The sequence below is a fragment of the Salmo salar genome, chromosome 27, assembly GCF_965601325.2.
Source record: "Salmo salar chromosome 27, fSalSal1, whole genome shotgun sequence".
Lineage (NCBI taxonomy): Eukaryota > Metazoa > Chordata > Actinopteri > Salmoniformes > Salmonidae > Salmo > Salmo salar.
This window is the reverse complement of record NC_138317.1, coordinates 39,348,450-39,357,500: the sequence shown is the minus strand read 5'-3', so window position 1 is coordinate 39,357,500 and position 9,051 is coordinate 39,348,450. Positions and strand designations below refer to the sequence as shown.

Genomic DNA, 9,051 nt, shown 5'->3' with positions numbered 1-9,051 from the left:
TAAAGCACTACATTGCGGCAAGAGTGTTGGGCCAGTAACCGAAAGGTTGCTAGATTGAATCCCTGAGCTGACAAGGTAAAAATCTGTCCTTCTGTCCCTGAACAAGGCAGTTAACCCACTCTTCCTAGGCTGTCATTGTAAAATAAGAATTTGTTCTTAACTGACTTGTCTAGTTAAATAAAATAACTAAATAAATTGCAGTGATTGAGGCGTCACTACAGACCCGGGTTTGATCCTAGGCTGTGTCACAGCCGGCTGTGACTGGGAGATACACGAGGTGGTGCTCAATTGGCCCAGCGTCGTCAGGGTTAGGGGAGGGTTTGGCCTGCCGGGATTGTCTTGTCCCATCGCGCTCTAGCGACTCCTTCTGGCAGGCCGGGCGGCTGCAAGCTGACACGGTCGCCAGGTGTATGGTGTTTCCTCTGACCCATCGGTGAGGCTGGCTTCCAGATTATGTGAGCAGTGTGTCAAGAAACAGTGCGGCTTGGCAGGGTCATGTTTCGGAGGACGCGTGGCTCTTGACCTTCGTTTCTCCCGAGTCTGTACGGGAGTTGCAGCGATGTAACAAGACTGGACTACTAATTGGATATCACGAAATTGGGAGAAAAAAGGGGTAAAAAAAATAAATAATAATAATAATTCTCAGACCTTTATTCTAAAGTTATTTTGATAAGTCTGATGTCTGATTCATAATGGCATTTATCTCTGTCATAGTTATGAATCAGATTCATGGCATTAATCACTGCCATATTTAAATGTATAATCATTTGTTATTGTCAGACTGATTTTCATGGCCCTCCAGTGTTCAGATCGCAGCCCTCCAGTGTTCAGGTTGTGTTCAGGATCAGCTTTCCCTCTCCCAATCCTATCCTGAACCATTGAACCAAAACTGACCTCAGATCAGCATCTAGGGGCAACATCACCCTGCACCCCAACAGGCAGTTGGGCAGCCTATGCCTACAGGCAGCCTATGGTCTTCCAGCAGTCTCTCCACTAAGCCAAGGGTCCTCCAGCAGTCTCTCCACTAAGCCTAGGGTGTTCCAGCAGTCTCTCCACTAAGCCTAGGGTCCTCCAGCAGTCTCTCCACTAAGCCTAGGGTCCTCCAGCAGTCTCTCTACTAAGCCTAGGGTCCTCCAGCAGTCTCTCCACTAAGCCTAGGGTCTTCCAGCAGTCTCTCCACTAAGCCTAGGGTCCTCCAGCAGTCTCTCCACTAAGCCTAGGGTCCTCCAGCAGTCTCTCCACTAAGCCTAGGGTCTTCCAGCAGTCTCTCCACTAAGCCTAGGGTCCTCCAGCAGTCTCTCCACTAAGCCTAGGGTCCTCCAGCAGTCTCTCCACTAAGCCTAGGGTCTTCCAGCAGTCTCTCCACTAAGCCTAGGGTCCTCCAGCAGTCTCTCCACTAAGCCTAGGGTCCTCCAGCAGTCTCTCCACTAAGCCTAGGGTCCTCCAGCAGTCTCTCCACTAAGCCTAGGGTCCTCCAGCAGTCTCTCCACTAAGCCTAGGGTGTTCCAGTACTCTCTAACCCATCCCAAATTGATTGGATTCCTAAATCTTAATCAACAAAACCAGTCAGGGCCATACTGACTTATCTACTTAAGGGATTGGACCCTTTTTTTTCCTTCAATTTTCACCTAAAATGACATACCCAAATCTTACTGCCTGTAACTCAGGACCTGAAGCAAGGATATGCATATTATTGATACCATTTGAAAGGAAACACTTTGAAGTTTGTGGAAATGTGGATATTAATGTATGAGAATATAACACATTACATCTGGTAAAAGATAACAGAAGAAAAAAAGAAGTGTATATATTTTTTTATATATATATAAACCCTCCCCTATATATATATATATATATATTATATTATATATATATATATAATTATTATTATTATTATATTATTTATTTTTTTTTTTAAATTCATCTTTGAAATGCAAGAGAAAGGCCAATATATGACTTAGGAATCTAGGCGCAATTTAGATTTTGGCAACTAGATGGCAGCAGTGTATGTGCAAAGTTTTAGACTGATCCAGTGACCCATTGCATTTCTGTTGAAAATGTTGTATCTACGACTGCCCAAATGTGCCTAATTGGTTTATTAATACATTTTCAAATTCATAACTGTGCACTCTCCTCAAACAATAGCATGGTATTCTTTCACTGTAATAGCTACTGTAAATTGGACAGTGCAGTTAGATTAACAAAAATGTAAGATTTCTGCCGTTATCAGATATGTCTATGTCCTGGGAAATGTTCTTGTTACATACAACCTCATGCTAATCACATTAGCCTATGTTAGCTCAACTGTCCCGTGGGGGGGGGGGGACACCGATCCTGTAGAGGTTAAAAACACCAGAGACCTTACTCCTACTTCTTCTCATTGTAATGTCAAATGTTCGTTTTTAGTGCTAACCTCTGAATCGTCATTTACACTGTCCAAATATCACCTCATGTAGTGTAGTTACAAATTCCTCATGTCCCATTAGCCTATGATTATCAGTAATATGTTTTTAACATCACACATACTGTATGGCAGGTCTGCGTGGGATACAGGATCAGTCTTGTCTGTGCAGCAGCCTGCCACCTCATTAATGTACTGGTGTCTTCTGCATTTTCTCACAATATAGCTAGAGCCCCCCCTGGCTTATAGGACCACAGTCAGCTGGTTGGAAGCTGTACCAGGCTGTGTTCTGGAGGATTTTTATGTGTGTGTGTGTGTCTGTGCGTTTGTGTGTGTTTTTAATGAGAGACACGCTCCTGGTGGTGTCTATGGGTCTGGGTTTGTGTTGGGGGAGGGAGTCGGTCAGTCAGTGACACGGGGCCTACACCAGCAGCTGTGTGTCTCTTGCTGCTCATCGAAGCAGTGGGCATCGAAGGGAGAGTTAAAGCGGTGACCATTGAGAAAGGCTAATCAGTGTGCTGGTCCATCTGCCTGTATGACCCCTGTGTGCCTTTGTTTCCCACCATCGAGGGGTCATGACCCCTACAGGTTCTCATCAAAAGAGAGAATTGGAGACTTTGAGTCGAGGGCTTGGGGGGTTGCCGACTACAGAAGTGTGTGTGAGGGGGTGAGTGTGTGTGTGAGCATGTGCGAGGGGGAGGAGCAGAACGGGGGATGACAATACAAACAAGTTATTTTTCCTCTCGCTCTCTTTTCATTAATCCCTTCTGCCAGGAAGTCAGTCCCAAGACCACTAGAGTCATCCCCCAGTCAGGCCTCTTCTCACGTGGCTGTGGAGAAAGGTTTGGTCTGAGAGGGAGAGTGAGAGAGTGAGTCATTGGAGCAATTGTGTTACCAGTCTGCTTCTCTCTGCCCCCGAGACAAACATTGATGCTTATTATGTAGTGTGTGTGTGTGTGTGTGTGTGTGTGTGTGTGTGTGTGTGTGTGTGTGTGTGTGTGTGTGTGTGTGTGTGTGTGTGTGTGTGTGTGTGTGTGTCTCAGTGAGAGTATCTCAGTGAGAGTGTAGAGCTGTTTCAATCTGGGTCAATGTCATCAGTATTAGTGGTAAACCAGGTGAATTCTCTACGTGACTCCAATGAAGACAGGCTGTCTGGTTCACTGTCTTCTTACATCCCTCTCTCTTCCTCTCTACAGAGCACATTCCTCCTCTTCCCTCTCTCTTCCTCCTCCATCCCATCTCTCTCTCTCTCTCTCAACTCAATTCAAGGGGCTTTATTAGCATGGGAAACATATGTTAACATTGCCAGAGCAAGTGAAGTAGATAATATACTAAAGTGAAGACTCTCTCTCTCTCTCCTAAGCTGACATGTGAATAGTTAGCGTGTGTGTGTATTGGGGGGTTTAGAGCCCTTATGGACCGTCTGCGGAGACAGCTGGGAGTGTGTTACAGGACAAGGACTGAGGGTTGGAGAGTAACGGTTTGGTCAGCCCATGACCTGAAACATTGAGGAGGGGATATTCCTTCATGTCCCCCTTCTGTCCTTCTCCCCTTCTTCTGCCCTTCTTCGCTCTCTCGCTCTTCAGAGGACGTTTTGACCTTATCTGACCCTGGTCAAGATCAGTCTCAGTGGTAGACCACAGGCCTAAACGGTTATGCGCCTCTCCGCTCTTTTCTAAAATCAACTCGCGTTTTAGGTCGTGAAAGGCATCATCCTATCCTGAAATAGCCTGTTCTTCCTCCTCCTCCTTCTCCCTCAGTGGGTGTCCTTGATAAACTTCTGTCCTTGTTGAGAGAGGCGAGCCATGGCCTTCCCTGCCACGGAAATGGGGGCAGCTCTCTCTCTCTCTCTCGCTCTCTCTCTCTCTCTCTCTTTCTCTCTCTCTCTCTCTCAACCCTAGGCCTTGTCCACATGCAGGGTTGATCCTTAAAATCACATATCAAGTACGAGAACTGTGAAAAACTTCTCACACACTCCTTCTCTCCTCCATGGATTAACAGGAGGAGAAAAGTAAGTCATAATTTGTCAGAGTCATTTCTAAAATCTAAAAAGGAGTGTGCCAATTCTGAAAGGAGATTCCAAAGTTATACTTAGTCAATAGACTGAGATTTATCAAAGGAACTTAAATACCCTTGGTGGAATAGTTTCAACTAAAGATATATATTTTTAAAACAAACAGGTGAGATAGAGAGTGCGTGCCAGAGAGTGAGCGAACCAGCTCTGCCATCTTTCCATGAGGATGTTTTCACATGTTCACATCAAACAGTTTAGCTGCATTTCACACAGACATTCTGACCGCAGCAGCAGCTCCTAGGAAGCTACCATGGCCCAGTTCATTCCTGGTAGTCTAGTCTGACAGCAGACATTCTGACCGCAGCAGCAGCAGCTCCTAGGAAGCTACCATGGCCCAGTTCATTCCTGGTAGTCTAGTCTGACAGCAGACATTCTGACCGCAGCAGCAGCTCCTAGGAAGCTACCATGGCCCAGTTCATTCCTGGTAGTCTAGTCTGACAGCAGACATTCTGACCGCAGCAGCAGCTCCTAGGAAGCTACCATGGCCCAGTTCATTCCTGGTAGTGTAGTCTGACAGCAGACATTCTGACTGCAGCAGCAGCTCCTAGGAAGCTACCATGGCCCAGTTCATTCCTGGTAGTCTAGTCTGACAGCAGACATTCTGACTGCAGCAGCAGCTCCTAGGAAGCTACCATGGCCCAGTTCATTCCTGGTAGTCTAGTCTGACAGCAGACATTCTGACCGCAGCAGCAGCTCCTAGGAAGCTACCATGGCCCAGTTCATTCCTGGTAGTGTAGTCTGACAGCAGACATTCTGACCGCAGCAGCAGCTCCTAGGAAGCTACCATGGCCCAGTTCATTCCTGGTAGTCTAGTCTGACAGCAGACATTCTGACCGCAGCAGCAGCTCCTAGGAAGCTACCATGGACCAGTTCATTCCTGGTAGTCTAGTCTGACAGCAGACATTCTGACCACAGCAGCAGCAGCTCCTAGGAAGCTTCCATGGCCCAGTTCATTCCTGGTAGTCTAATATCATCGTCAATCTGACTGTTGCAGTGCGACACTCTCTATATTCTCTCTCTCTGATTGACTTGAGTAGTGAGGTAAGCTGCTCTTATCTCTGAGGTGTGTGTGTGTGATGTTCTATGGCGTTCAAGACTCCATTAATCGGATCCAAGCAAATGATTGAAGCTAATGCTATTACTCACCGCGGTATGGGGCACATATTTATGGTTCATCCTATCATGTAACAGCACACCTAACTGGTATACACATTTGAATCCGTGCTCGCACAACATGTGGTGTTTCTGCTGTTTTGGCCTACGTGAGTCCTTGTTTTTGCTCCTCAGAATACATCCTCCAATGTAGCAGCACAGCTAATAGGTATAAACAAATACACATTAGATTATATGAGCGTCGGTTAAAGGGACGTTTAAAAAAACAAATGTACTTCATATTCATCCTCTCCAGCACCACCCCAACATCCACACAGTCGTAGGTGAAAATGACACCTTTCTATAGACAGGAAGATAAGTGTTCCCAATGACATCATCAACCAATTAGAAGGCAATTAGTAGGAAACTCCTTCTCATAATTGGTTAAAATAACACGACGCACAACGATGATGTCATTGGAAACAATTATCTTCCTCCATCTTTTTTTTTAACTACAAAACACAGAAATGTGTCACTTCCACATATGTTAATGTTTCTGGAGATAATGTTGTTTATTTATGTTCATTTGAGTCCATGATCGGAAAATGTGGTATTTTTTTGTCATGTTAATACATATTAGACTATATAACAAATACATGTGTCATTTTAGTCATTTAGTAGACGCTCTTATCCCAGAGAGACTTACAGTTAGTGCGTCCATCTAAACACATCTAGGTGGGACAACCACATATCACAGTCATAGGAAACACATTTTTCCTCAAAAAATGTAGCTATCAGCAAGGTCAGAGATAAGGGGGGGGGGGGGGGGGGGGGGGGGCACTTAACATGTGGTGTTTTTGCTCTAACCTACATGAATAATAGTTTTTCTCACAGAATGCACCCTGATGAAACTCAAGATGCAGGGGCCAGCTGGTTGAGATGGGTCTTTGTTGGTGGTGATGGTGATGACGACAACGCTACATCAGGGTGCGGTTTTGGCCAGTCTGGTCCTCCATGCCAAAACAAGACCCCTGCCCATCCTCTACCCCAGCCCAATTCAATTGAGTCCATGTGTTCACACAACGTAGTGTTTTGCAGTACATGCTGACATATTAGTACATATTAGGGTATATTAGTACAGATTAGGGTATATGTCTGTAGGTTAAGAGGCCAGCTGGTTGAGATGGGTCTCTGGTGCTGCTGATGATATTGATGTCGATCACAATGCTACATCAGAGGGCGGTTGGTTCGAGGGCTGTCTGGCCAATGGCCGTCCATGTCTTAACAAGCCCCCTGGCCCATCGTCTGCCCAGTCTAACACCCAAATAGTATCCTCTTCCTACCCACCCCACACTGCCCTCTCTGTAGAGGCCACAGATGCTGCCGTTGCCCCAGCGATGGTTGCCAGGCAGCTGAGGAGGAAGTGCGCATTTAGATTGCAGGCGGAATCATGGGCTTTAGGGCGGGGGGCTTTTGTGCTTGGGGCTTTGGGGCTTTGGGGCGGGCGGCTTTGGGGCTTGGGGCGGGCGGCTTTGGGGCATGCACTGCAGCCTCAATTAGCCTAGCTAGCCAACGTTAGCAAGCTTAACTAGCTTCTCCCGGTTTGATACAGTCAATACAGGTACTACATAATCGCATTGGATGATAAATAACCTAGCTATGGCAGCTACTAGTAATGAGTCGGGTTGGTTGGTTGGTTGGTTGGTTGCTGTGTCTCATATCTCCCTCCCTGCTCCCCATGTCACTCGCTCACAATACGGCCCATCATCCTCCTGCTAGAGCGGCACATATCTCCCTTCCTGCTCCTCATGTCACTCGCTCACAGTACGGCCCGTCCCCCTCCTACTAGAGCGGCACATATCTCCCTCCCTGCTCCCCATGTCACTCGCTCACAATACGGCCCATCATCCTCCTGCTAGAGCGGCACATATCTCCCTTCCCTCGTGCTTTATCAGCTCCAGTCAATAAAGTAGCTTAAAAAAATATATTTTCTGCTGTTTCCCTCACTTCGATCGGGTCTAATTGTCCCAGGAAAAGCCCCAGGTCCATTTCGGTATGGGTCCAATTTTTGGTTTTACCACTCTGGTGCTATGGTGTGAATTAGTTGTTTTACTACTGTGGAACTGTGATGTGAATGAGTTGCTGTGCTACTCTATACTGAGGTGTTAAACAGGTCCTAGGCTCCACACTGGGCCTGTTTCTCACCTGTGAAAGTGAATCCCTGAAGAACAAGAAGTAGAGAGGGTAGTTCCATGAGATAAAGACATGATGAATTGAGGAACAGTCTGGGTCTTTAGCGGTCCGGTAAACTACCATCATTCATCTTTCAAACACTCTGGAGATTCCTGTCCAAAAAACTGTCTATCCATGACCTCGTCATCTAGCTTTAAATGACTGTTCCATCCATGACCTCGTCATCTAGCTTTAAATGACTGTTCCATCCATGACCTCGTCATCTAGCTTTAAATGACTGTTCCATCCATGACCTCGTCATCTAGCTTTAAATGACTGTTCCATCCATGACCTCGTCATCTAGCTTTAAATGACTGTTCCATCCATGACCTCGTCATCTAGCTTTAAATGACTGTTCCATCCATGACCTCGTCATCTAGCTTTAAATGACTGTTCCATCCATGACCTCGTCATCTAGCTTTAAATGACTGTTCCATCCATGACCTCGTCATCTAGCTTTAAATGACTGTTCCATCCATGACCTCGTCATCTAGCTTTAAATGACTGTTCCATCCATGACCTCGTCATCTAGCTTTAAATGACTGTTCCATCCATGACCTCGTCATCTAGCTTTAAATGACTCTTCCATCCATGACCTCGTCATCTAGCTTTAAATGACTGTTCCATCCATGACCTCGTCATCTAGCTTTAAATGACTGTTCCATCCATGACCTCGTCATCTAGCTTTAAATGACTGTTCCATCCATGACCTCGTCATCTAGCTTTAAATGACTGTTCCATCCATGACCTCGTCATCTAGCTTTAAATGACTGTTCCATCCATGACCTCGTCATCTAGCTTTAAATGACTGTTCCATCCATGACCTCGTCATCTAGCTTTAAATGACTCTTCCATCCATGACCTCGTCATCCAACTTTAAATGACTCTGTATTTCCTACTCCATCACTGTCTCTCATGGTGGGATAGTTGGTTAGGTAGAGGGCCTGTCTCTCATGGTGGAATAGTTGGCTAGGTAGAGGGCCTGTCTCTCATGGTGGAATAGTTGGCTAGGTAGAGGGCCTGTCTCTCATGGTGGAATAGTTGGTTAGGTAGAGGGCTTGTCTCTCATGGTGGAATAGTTGGCTAGGTAGAGGGCCTGTCTCTCATGGTGGAATAGTTGGCTAGGTAGAGGGGCTGTCTCTCATGGTGGAATAGTTGGTTAGGTAGAGGGCCTGTCTCTCATGGTGGAATAGTTGGCTAGGTAGAGGGCCTGTCTCTCATGGTGGAATAGTTGGCTAGGTAGAGGGCCTGT

The 9,051-nt window shown here is 46.2% G+C and overlaps 1 protein-coding gene across 1 annotated transcript in view; it reads left to right on the top strand.

Annotated features, from left to right (window-relative positions):
• Positions 1-9,051, top strand: part of LOC106589038 (unconventional myosin-Ig) — an 84,919-nt gene that overhangs the window by 51,221 nt on the left and 24,647 nt on the right. The window lies entirely within an intron of this gene.